A 12,946-nucleotide genomic window follows, 5' to 3' on the forward strand; every position below is an offset into this window, starting at 1 on the left:
TTTTTTGGTGGTGGTGTTGGTGGTGGTGGTGGTGGTGGGGGGGTCGACTGTTCCCACTTTCTTGTCCCGTGACTTTATAAATGAAACCATGATGTGTTTTGAGAAATAATACCATGGGAATAAGCCGATGTGTTCTTACGGCAGTAAATATATTAATGATAAATGTACGGTAGGTATGGATATTGTCAATAATACGACTCAATGCTAAAATATTAACGACACAGCAAGAAACATTTGCGAGACCCCAAAACAAACAAGTTACGAGTTTGCTAAAATAATCACCATAAAATTCAAACAACAGTAAGACCGTGATGGCGGCGACTGACAATTCCAATATGATACAGACCTGCGCAATAAGTCATTCCAAGAAGAGGAAACGCGATATGTGATCATTATTAATATTTCAGTGCTTTGGCAATCTGATTGACTCGGTTCGCTCAGCTTGCAAGGAACTCGATACGCAATGTTTAAGATGTGAAATATATGGTTTCAACGATCTCCCGTGCACTGCGCAAAACAGGATACTCGATCACAGCGTCTCACCTGACTAATCTCTCAGGCGGAAGCGAGTGTTTGTGTGGAAGTAAATTTAATGCAGTGAACTCGTCTCAGGTAAAACAAGAAACGAATTCTATTTATATACGTTCATGAAACTGCATCGGCAGACAACGCATTATGGCTTTTGCTACAACTTTAGCTTCAAAAAAATCAAAGACAGGCCTGACATCCAGAAAGGTTTGGGGGCGCTGTTAAAATCTTTGTTATAACCCCTGTAACTGGAGTCCGCGAATTGAGCAGATTCTCTGCAGGGACCATTATTCATCTCCGCTCCTCCTTTCTATTTTCATCGTAAATGGAACGTCATCTACGATCAAATTTCTCAGTCATCTCGTTTTATTATGGCTAACCTTAGTATATTACAGCGATGATCTTTTCAGTTTTGCCGTGTCATACGCCTGATTTTAACTGACACGCAGTCAAATTGATCGCCTCGGGGTCAACAACAGCGCATGTGCAGACCGTGACAATTGTCAAAACTATAAGGGAAAAAATGTATAAAACAAGGGTTATCACTTCAAAGGCAATGCCGCGACAAAAAGCTGGTGTTGGTCACTCGCTAGCAGAGCCCCCAGGGCGTGGCGATCAAAGTGTGCTGGTTTTCAAAGGCAGTAACCGCCAATTTATTACTTCACAGTCGGGCACAACTCTAAATGGTATAAATGCGACAGAAACGAAGTAAAACACAACATCACGCCGCTGCACATGCGCAGTACTAATTACCACTTTCGGGAGAGGAGTTAGTGGTCCACCCGACTACAGTCCTTCTGGAACTATGACCCGACCCAAACTTTACGGCAATATTTTGTACGTACACTGTGTTGAACTTTACCGTTGCCATTAGTAGGATCACGGTGTTGACATATTTGTAGGTTCGAGTTCCCTCGCGTGCTTATCTATCAATGCATGGTCCTTCTAGACAATTACAAAGCCGTCGCGAATATCCATGCCACCCGGACTAATATTAGAAAAATTTCAACTTGACAATAAGTACAACATATCGATACAAGAAACGCGACCGCATACACTAGTGTATTTCCAATTCGAATGATACACATTTCGCCCAGAGCTAAGAGTATGTATTTACACGCTTTACCACTTTACAAACATGTCATCCTCATGTTTCCCAGCGAACTACATATCGCTGCCTGCTAGCTATACGATTGTAAAATCAAAACAAAAGACGTGCATATATTTACCCACTAACAATTCCGCTGAAGTTCCGCTGAACTTTATGAAAACGAGGCTGATTGAAGAAATTTATCAATTCTATGCTATAATTACCAATCGGATAAACTACAGGAGAAACTTTGATACCCGGCGGATGACAAGTTTAGCGCCGAGGGTGGATCGGCGATTGCTGCCAGTGAGTGGATGGATGGATGGATGGGTGGATAAATGGACGGGCTAGTGTAACGGCTAGAGTTTAGCGTGGGATTTGTTGAGTGACTGAAATCGTGTGATCATAGCGAACATTACGGCGGGATGTTCGCAAATCCATTCATGATAACCAATAACAGACACCATTCAGCATAGTATAAAAATTAGCTATATGCTATTGTACACAATGATAAGGCCCTTTTCATAACACTGATTTCTTTTGCGACGTAGCAAGCGTGCATGTCTGTGCCGGGTAATGTGACGAGCAACGGAATGACCCACGCAGGTCAGACCAGGGTTAAATACAATAACAAGGAATGTACAGAGGAAATATAATATAATCGCTGATGTATCAGGAGTTATGACCATATCTACCCTTATTATTACCTACAATATTGATTCGAAATCCAATAAAGGCAAGTTGCAAATGGATTACAAATTCGATAAGCTAGCATTGTTGAAGAATTGAAGAAAATAGTTTAGGTTTGGGTGACAACATTGGAAATTTGTTTAAAGAAAGGTACAACCAGGAATCGTATTATGAAGTACAGTCTTTATGGTTACTACTAGTAATTCTGCGATTCAAATGGTATTTCACAGGCAGGCAGACTCAATATGGTGAAAAGTAGGGTGAAAGTTGTCCTGGACTGACAAGTGAAAAACGTACGTTGATAGGCCAGGCGGTGTCTCATCATCTCAAATATGACACAAGACTGATTCCTTGTAGTGCCAATGTCTATGTCTACACATTTAGCAGGACAATGCTTGGCATCAGATTAAAATTCAACTTCAACAAAAATACATCCTTCGCACCCGAAAAGCGAGTATGGGTGTTGATACCATTGGTGATGGTTTTCAAAATTCACACGACCTAAAAAAAAACAATCCCTATTAAAGTTACTAGCGACGCCATTGGCAACCCAACCGAAAAAAAAAAACATGGCGACGGCGCCAGGGGATTACATCGTCTTATCTTCGCGTTACTCTCATTCTTCGCTGACTTTGATTATCAATTTGTTTTTCTAATTTACAGTCGCAATTTATTGTGATTGGAAACGACACTGTTTTCTATCCAACATTCCCAAAGGTGTTGACAAAGACGCTGTGATACGTGGGAGCAGACGGTTAGGAGCACGGCAGTGGCGTCTTAGAAATAGCAGTCACTCAGACCGGATCAAGGTGAGTGGTTAGAATTAAAAGACATATATAATCTGCAGCAAAGACATATTCCCTTGTGGATTTACTTCTCAATTTGAGCGCAATAGTTTTGACCTTTCGAAACCTGCAAAACGAAATATAAATCTAATAACTTTCATCTCTCCACTCAATATTCTCAGTACAACGGTGACTCGCTTTAAACGTACCCGCCATGGTTGCCATGGCGACAACTCGCCTACTGAATGTGAACATACTGTGAACAGTATACATTCAGCAACTAGTCACGTACGATTTGTGGCTTTATAATAAACCACCTATAAATACAGATCCACGACACTTCAAGAAAACAAATCCACGTCTGTACTCTCAAACAGCTGTCTAAGGTTCGCTGGCACAGGAAGTGTATGTCTGAGTAACTGGGGAAAATACAAAGAAATCCGACACATTTTAAGTATTTTATTATTAATGACACCCCATAGTGGTTGCGCATGTTCCAATTCTCGATGGGATTTCATAAAATTGAACGGTTATTGGAATGCCCAACTGTAAAACAAATCTGACAAATGGCAGGGAAAGTCGCCAGATTAACTATAATATTCCATTTTTTCAGTGTTAGTACTCCGTCCTAAAGGAATTTATACTATTTATTTTTTGTAAAACTCATTTAATAACCACCGAAAATCCGATTCAATTTTATTTTGCAGGCTGTGTTTCTATATCATACTGTCGCCCAATCGGCTACAAAAAGGTGATTTTCAATTTTACGGAGATGACTGACATTCACACTCATTTCTGAGACACGCGCATGTGGACAGCTGAAAATAAAGGATCATGGGGAATTTTCCAAAAAAAAATAATAAGAGCAATGATTAATACAGCAACAATAATAAAGGCGCTGGGGTGTTTCTGGGCTGAAATAGGCCGTAGTAGGAATATGAAAACCATTCCATAGTGTCGCCCACTTTTAGTAGAACCAGCTAGACAGCGATTTAAACCGCTTTCAGACGAATTGTCAATGTCAGTCCACTTTGGTTCTTTTGTCCATATAAACAGGCACAATATTTCCATCCTTGGACATTTTTGCGGTTTCTAAGTTGTTTGTCTTGTAAACGTGCAAGCGTGTGAAGTGTCTTTGAAGAGAATACATATGATAAGCTAAGTTATAGAATCACGAACACACTAGAGAAGGGCATTCACACATCACAACATCAGACCTGCGCGTTTGTAGCATTCATCTCTTTTCTGTGGCTTTTTTGCTATTACGTATGACGACAGTATACTGAGTTCACAAGTTATTACTCCCGCGCATGCGCAATGTTTCAATGAACTTTCGATTGGTGCGAACGAGACGTTCAAGTAACCACGTGAACAATATATATGGTGGGCGGCCCCCTCTGTAATTTTACACATATCTTTTCCCCAGGTATTTAAACACAAAAACAACTTGAAAAACTCATAGATCAGTTACCTGGAATTTTAGGAATTTACGACATTGTACGACCGTCAACGGCGTGCTAATATTCTTCACGAAAAAACTCCAAGACGTAATAGCAATGACGTTCCACGTTAAGGGGAAACTCCGTGATTTTTGGACTGAGTGTCATCCTTGAAATGAAAGTTACTTGACCATGAACCGATCAGTTCGATACATAAAACTCACTACGGCTTGACCCTCATAGTCAATGAGCAACCAAAGTAATGTTTTCGCATACCTTTGGTCCATAAATGAGTCACAGTATGATATATGACGTGGATAGCAGTTGATTCTTCGATGCCTGCTCATATTGGGAAGCTACCACGGTAAACTACACTGTGAGTTGCCGTATGTAAAATAGAATACGTAGCAATCAAGGGATACGTACCCACTAAAACATGTGTCAGTTCGCCGGATGCAAAGAGTTGAACATCTGTTGCCATAGAAATAATCGTACATGTTAATTGTCCATCCGCATCCACCAATCGTCAGGGCGTCCGTCGATTTGTAATTACCCGTAGACCCCCCCTCCCCTCTGAAATGAGTGTAGTCTTAGGAATGATGTGTTCTATGGCAGTACTAGGTTGTGAATTTGCGATGATATTACAGCACTTAATACGTATAGTGGAAGTAAAGGGCATTTTAACACCATGCTGTTCTGCTTGACAACCTAGAGCGGGACTCAATACTCAATCGTCCATTACGTGCCAATAACTGTCACACACCTGCTAGCCAACAGTCTTTACGTGTAGGTCCCTTTAAGCCCATACCCTGCATAAGTTCGCGTTAGGCGCAGCCATACCAACGTAACTAAAACACGTTACACCAATACAAAAAAATAAGAAAAAAAACTGATGTTGGCACAAAACGTAGGTGCTACGTTACACAGACCTACCACAAAGTGTCTGTACAAGGCAACAATGACATCAGGCATAGATCCCCAACCTACTACCGTGGTGTCGTGTGCCAACATCCGAAACCACAAACATGAGAACACGGCCTGGTTAGACGAGAACAGTCCTTTGTCTAATTTATTAAACGGGCTATCGACATAATAAAAGAAGAAACTTGTAAGGTTTACCTGTGAATGCCTGTGGTCGTGCCTTTTCGACGTGTGCGATCCTAACAAACGCGTGAAGGCAATCGGATATTTCTCTTCCTGTCTCCTTCTGAAAAACGCAGTGTAACATGCACAACTCCCTAAAGAAGTCAATCACGGTGGTATATTGCACAGTTTACCATATACTTCAAGAATATTTTCTTCGTATTAAGTATTTAAAGGGAAATTTGATATACAGCCAGGAAAAATATGAATCAGTCGGATACCATACTGCGAAATATGAATTTCCACAATAGTCGCATTATTTATATTCGTGGTGTTCAGAACAAACAAGGTTATATTTAATATGGAACGCGAGACGTAGACCTATTTCTCTGCAATAGTGGCGAATAAACTTCAGGTACGTTTGTCCAATACAGTCTCTATTAATAATTTTGAAGAAAAAAAAATTTGTCTCCGCTGATGAAGCTGGATAGCTACTCAATCGTCCTTGGTGGGTATCCAAAATATGTATGTTTGCACTCAGCGATAGCGCCACTTAGTTACCGAATGGAATGTCGATAAGGTGACAACAGGTTGGGGCTTCATCTGTTAACCATTGGTGCATTATGGTGCACACTGCGCTGGAGCTACTGCTTGGGATAATCGACGATCAAGACGAACAATCGGCGAGCTCTCACAGCAACATCTCGGTGCATACGGAAGAGTTCAACAACGTGCCGTCCCAGTCCGTTGAGCAAACAAATCAATAACGCAGACTTCCAAAGGTCAAACAAATTGAATCCTGATAAATTTTCTGTCGAAATAACAGAAATAAATGTGCTCTTTCTAAAAATGGAATTGAGGAAGCTTTTGATGGCAGCGTTTACAGATGTACATTTGGTCTATGGTGGACGCCATTTACGACCCTGCCGATTCCACAGCTTCAGTATAATTGCCGGCGGCTAGCACTGTGAACGTTGACCTCCAGCCGAGGCTTTTGCTAGTAACAGTTAGGGTTCAGAATATATCTTGATATTTCAGTCAATATTTATCCACCACTTTCTGCAGCGGCACACTCAAACATATAGAAATAGCAGAACAGTCATTCAATGCAATGACATCGGCGTCCAGTGAAGTCCGTTCATCTAAGACAGTAATAGTGATGGATCGTCTTCTGCGGGTCCTCAATTTTAGCTGTCGGCTCGACTTCTCAAACGAAGTGGACCTTAGCACTTGCTGCAATGAATTTCACGTGTGTTCTGTACACGCCTTTGTACCTTCCGCTCGCTGTATTTACATACCTATGTTGCCAACAAAAGTGTCTACCCCAGGTGATATAAAGTCCCGATATCTCGATGCAATATTACAACAATCACCAAAACGCATTGCCTTTGTCATAATATAATTAGTAGTTCGTCCCAAACAGACTGGTATAAGGGAGGTGGCTACCCACAGATCTCACCTGTATACACGTTGGCTGCGACAGGCTCAAGGGTGCCTACTTTATCAGTGTTATTGATGCTAAACTAAACATCGCGGGTCGCCAGCAAGGAAAGAAAGGGCACAACCTTCGACCAAATACATCGTCAACAATGAGCCAGACGGGGTAAATACCGTGGAAAATGAATAAATGGGCCAAAAGCTGTTATACGTTGAGTCAGGTTATAGTACAGTCTCCTTAATTCGAAATGCATCTAACGAGCCAAAATGATGCATCGATCCTATCAGAAGTTCATATTTAAACTGTAATTACAATATTTTCCAATTTATGTCAGAAGGCAATTTATGAGATGATTCAAATCGATCGTGCCGTTTGTGGTATTTAGCCGCTGTGTCTATGCGCACATCGCTAGCACAGCCAATCAGCGTATGGAGTGGCCACTCGATTCAAGCATTTGGGAGACTGTGGTGTCGTGGTGGAGATCGGAGCTAAGTCAAACAGTGTTGGCAAGATGAAATCACGATTATATCATTATCCAGTTACGCTTGAATTTTAAAGCAAGCAAAGCTAATGGCGTATCAACAACACACTCTTCAATTCTACGTGCGAATTGGGTCTCATTGAACAAAACTGGTAAAAATATATCGCTATGTGGCGATTAAAAAAACAAAACACACGCACACACTTTACACATTTGGTGGGACTGCAAATAGAACAAATACTGCATTGAATGTATGTCAGCGGTGGGTTGGAGTAGTGCGGCTAATGTACCGTCATCCATGTGATCGTGGGCTTGTTTGATAATGGTATTTGCTTAGTACGCAGTTATTGTGATTTATGGAGGTTTCTACCCAATATCTCATATGGGAGTTATCAAGACAAAGAAAAACATGATTCAATATAATACATTTATCGCTAGAGCGCTCTCATTCTCTCACAAGTTACCATTATATATATATATATATATATATATATATATATATATATATATATAGCAATTTTACTAGCGCCATGGGTAGACAGAAAACACACAGTCATTTCAAATAGCTAGACCACGGAGACAGCCAGCACGACAGCTTAGCTGTTTTTGAAGTACAGCGTACCCACTCAGACACGAAGCTTACAGTTCGCCAAAACAGTTGGGGACTGTCAAATAGCCCATCAAATTGGATTTAATAGTTCGCATATGCATGATGATGTGTTAGTAAACGACGCTGTGTTTGTCACGAATCGCCTCCATACACTGTCAATAACCATTATCAAAGGCAATCCAGACCCGTAATGCAACATTCTCTGTTTTATCTTGATTGTTTACTAATATGGTGTGTTCAATTTTAGTATTCATTTCCATTCTTTAGTAATGTTAAACCTACTGTATTTTTCCATTTTGTTACAACTGCTCCATTAACCCTCGAATTACCCGTGGTTTAGTTTACACTGGCATAGGTTACTTTCTATAATTGATTCAAACTGTGAATAACAGAAACAAAAAAAGTGCGAGGTTCGGACGTGACTTATCCGCGAAAAAACACACGATCTTATTACTAATTGTGAAAGTGTATGTGACTGCGTGTACAACAAAATCTAGGCCGCACGTTTAAGTAGTGGGAATAGTAATATGGTAGTTTTAATGGAGGCGGTACTTTGACTGCGTTCAGTATTTGGGCCTGGCGTAATTGTATGCGTACCAGCGCGCTGCGCAAACACAGCAGGCGGGATCATAATGGTTTCAAACGGAGCGATAGTAGTAGAACAGCGGAACAGAGGACTCAATGTCGCAGTATATGTAACATCTATGAATGAATGCTTCACGACTGTTGGCGTAAGGCCAGAATCACTTACTCACTAGTCCACATATCTGAAAAAAGAAAAAAAAAACGTAACACCCCTGATATGTAACCTCTCAGATACACTATACACGTGCATAGCGATCTGATTACGTCGACACACAGGTAAAATGATACGATTGCATGATGATGGCACACAATTGCTCAGTCCTGCCTTCTTCCGATTTATCTCGAGGACCACTCCAGTTTGATCAATAGAGTATTGCAACTATGTCAATGGTCGTCGTATACCGTGGATAGCTGTACAATGCTACTACGAGCTTTACTTTGCGAAGAATAACAGAAATGCAATACTAAAACAAAACATGGATCGGATACACCAACGGAGACAGAAATTCCCCATACGTCCCGTGGTGATGTTATAGGTTTGCATAGGTTGTTTGGATATTAATTAGAGAAAAGTTGTGTTTGTTTATAAAAAGGCATTTCCTTCGCAATTCAGTTCACCGGCACATGCACTAATTGATTATTTGTTACCGAACATACAAGCCACTACTGATTTCTCAGTCCAAGTTCTAGTCGGGTCATAACGTGACCCTGGGCCGGGAATCATGCAACATATGGAAACAATAAAATAAACAGTAAGCCATCGAAAACTTTGAACTGAGAGTCGACTCACAACTTATTAAATGCTAATTAGTTTACGTTATATATTATATTGCACCAATACCTAAATGGCGCCCGTTATGGGAAATGAGCAGTTCCGCGTTTGCATAACTTATAGTACTAGACCAAACATACCATATAACAGTGACCCAGTACCCGCTCTGATCAGTCTGGATTTCGGTGCGCTCTCTCCCACGGCCTACTACGCCACAACTGGCAAGGTTCATTTATGTGATGTAACGCATTTCACATAGAACAAAGCCTTCTTTCTCTGAGTTGGGATTTCACTTATACGTAATATTTGCGGAATTTATGTTTGTGTTGTGTAGCAAAGCCAGCGCAATTTTTCTCATTCATACCACGGAGCTATATGTACACTCGTTGCTTCTAAAAGCTAAGCGGAAAGCGCAAACAACACGCCTAAACAGAGAGAAAGAAACAGGATTTTTGTTATTTTTACGTAGCCTAAAGTGACTGATTCAAATCACACAGCAAGTTAATATAATTGACGTCTAAATACTACCATCTAGCGGTTACATGTACTACAGCGATGTTGACATAATTGGTCACGTCAACTCCAATATTCACTTTTACTACTCAGAGGCGATGGGAGAATCCCGTTATCCCGCTATCTGATAGAAGACCTGTTTCGGCACCTATAAAGCTAGGTGCAATGGGAAAATTACATTTGTTCTCATGTCACGTGGGCTTCTCGCGGCGGTTTTGGGTAGCGCGGATAACGAACCTATGTACGGCAGGTACACAATATATTCATCATATTTTTTTTAGATGAAAAGGGGGAAACAATGAGTGTCACGTGACTAAATGTGACAAGATGACCAATCTACCCCTCGAACCTCGCGGTGCATGGCGTTCAGCTTCTCCCATTGGGTTGAAACGTTTAGTGTTGCATTTTGTTTATTTATTCTCGTCAACGAGGATTCTAGGTGGTCGCTGGTATACCATAAACACTTGATAATTGGAGTAGCAAAACAATAGGGATGGCTGTTATATTTCAAATAATGTAGACAAAGAACTGACTGTTTTATCGACCCAGTCTAACTGAAACAGAAGTGTGTGTTGTACTATAGGGCCCTGGACATAGTTGCCCCCATCCGCTATATACCCCCTTTCTGCAAAACATTGCGCGGTTTGTCATATAATACGGAATTTTGTATAATAAAACATGTCATTGTTTTCGGAATGTTAAAAATTATTTTATGGCAGCCGCCATTGATGATCGGCAAAGAAAATCATAAAATGCTCTTGAAATGTATAATTAATATGATAATTATTAATATGATCACGTATTAATTATAAATTGAGGCGATGAGAGTTTGCGATGACACCGCCCTTCTTTGAAGAGCACGTAAATAATACTAATTAAACCACAATTACAAAAATTACAAGAATCTAATGATTTGATCTGATCTGCGCGCGCATCCGAGGCGCTCTATACATACTGAGTCTAACAATAGAAATCAGACACAATAGAAAATCCGTATAGGTGACATCATTGACGATTAAAGCGGGCCGCGTAAGATTTCAAAGGAAAAAAAATACCCGCACCTTCTCGATTTTCACATTTTTGCTTATCACATCGACCCGATATATATACAAGAAAGCGGCTAGATCTCAGGTGGCAGTGAACCATGCCCAAGAGCGGAAGAAATGTATTGAATTAAACCGGTTTGTAGAGGAACGGTCAGATTTCCTGATACTACTATATAAAGGCAGTCACTTTATTTCGGTACCGTACACGCCGATTACTAGTAACGTGGAAAACCCTATAACAGTTCACGCGTGCGCAATTGTGTCCACGATTAACACAGATCTCCCAGAGACTTCAACTCGTATTTTTATTTCAAGTCTCCAATATATCAAAGTTCCGTATTGAAACCAATCACTGGAGATTTACACTCAGTAATGAGCCGAATGTTGAGAATGTTAATATAATAAATGCCGAGAATCAATGATATCCGTGTGGGGTATGGGTTGATGGCTTCCTCTGGCCGGGACGCTACCGAGTCGGTGAAACTTAGCGATAATGTTTTCATCCTAGGCTGTACGCATTGCCGTCTTGATTAATATTAACGGTGGAAAGTGTTTTTTGGGAGATCGCGTCAAGATGCTCACGAACGACATGTCATAGAGTTTCAATGCAAACAGATGCAATGTCTCAATCCGAAGTAATACAATTGTAGTAATTCTATTAATGAGGTCATTGCGTGAGATACTTCCATCACGTACCGGAAGTCGGAGCAAACCTACACAGGCGCATGCGTGAATGGCGTCCCAAGCGGTTTTTACTATTTTGGTATCCAGTTTATTAAATATTGTACAGTCAGGGTCTACTGGTTTCATAATACGGGGTCTAAAATATTTCAAACGCGTGGTTAACTGTAAACAGTGAGAAATTCGAACACCGCACCGGGGAATTCTGGTTAGAAACATTCCCAAAATAGTATTTGGGTAGTGATTTTTCGACGTCATATTTATTTCAGACACAGGCTGTATTCAATTAAATGCCGTTGCCTAGTTTTCACAATTTAAAAAGTTTACGTTTCCACCAATTTCATTCACATGACGCGGACATACCGATAAATCGCTAAATCAACTGTTACAGCGCCCTCGGTGGAGATCCATACAAATGATTTCAGCGGCATATTTCGTATTTCGATTGAAAGTCCATGACAACGGAAACAACTAACCATACGACGAGCAATCATGTTTTCTTTAGATAGATTCAAATCGAAGACACACGAAGGTATAAAATGTGTCACCGTTGATGAAAGTGATAGATGACAGGAGAGCATAGTTTTCTGATATCGAGGTGTCACTATGGGGAATGCCGTTTATACTCAAACCACGGTAGCGTCCATCCACCTACCGGTGTCACAAGCACAATACCAATTACAGGGAAACGTCCGGCAAAATTCACCGTAAATTAAAATAATAGTGGCGTTAATGATGATGTGAACGTGTCAACGCCGCAGCGATCTACACAACAAGAAAAGTGAGCGAGCTTGAACTTACCAGTACACATGAAACGGACACACGAACGAATAAAACACAGCGTACAACTGTACTCTGGCTATGAGACAGGGATGTCGTTAATAAAAGCAGCAGTTTGCGATCATTTCACAACTTCGCGGCACATACCACTAAACCGACCAGTCGATCCCCCGAGTGACTTCACTCTGATACATCCCAATTAAAAAACACCGGGTTTGGTAATCAACTACACAGCTGGAGAAATTTAACAGCCCCATACCATCATACAACACGTACGCAGCCTACCACTCCATGAGATACCATCGCCGTCCCATATATCTATGGCTTAATATAACCGTGCAGCAACCACGGGAAACGTTTAACGGAATATCTCCACTCCCCGAAGATGGTCAGAGGTCATCAAAGTTTCTTTTTGTTTACCACTC

Source organism: Saccoglossus kowalevskii, chromosome 2 (assembly GCF_978046115.1).
Source record: "Saccoglossus kowalevskii chromosome 2, keSacKowa6.1, whole genome shotgun sequence".
Lineage (NCBI taxonomy): Eukaryota > Metazoa > Hemichordata > Enteropneusta > Harrimaniidae > Saccoglossus > Saccoglossus kowalevskii.